This window comes from Tigriopus californicus, chromosome 4 (genome assembly GCF_007210705.1).
Source record: "Tigriopus californicus strain San Diego chromosome 4, Tcal_SD_v2.1, whole genome shotgun sequence".
Taxonomy (NCBI): domain Eukaryota; kingdom Metazoa; phylum Arthropoda; class Copepoda; order Harpacticoida; family Harpacticidae; genus Tigriopus; species Tigriopus californicus.
The window spans coordinates 4,572,140-4,572,502 of record NC_081443.1 but is presented as its reverse complement, the minus strand read 5'-3'; positions in this window follow the sequence as shown (position 1 = coordinate 4,572,502).

Below are 363 nucleotides of genomic sequence, written 5' to 3'. Positions count from 1 at the left end.
ACACATACACACCCACCAAAACTTTGCCTTGCTTTTGCTGGTGATGGTAAGGCAGATACATCCTTCGCTTGCGTAGATGACCAAGTGTGGGTACTGAACATGATTTAGTCTGGATGACAATTAACATATTGTCAGTTTTTCTTCAGATATCACATATATCATCTTTAACAAATAAAAAAGGGTAGACTCAAAGTTTTGAAATATATAATCCGAGATTCCTGCTGATGGACGCGCTGAGCCGCGCAACGCGTTTGGTAGATCAGGGACAAACTTGTCGTGCAAGTCATGGAGCCTGTGTGCAAGTCTATCCTTGGTTAAACCACAGCCTTCTAGAGACGTGGACTGCAAAAGGAAGCCAAAATT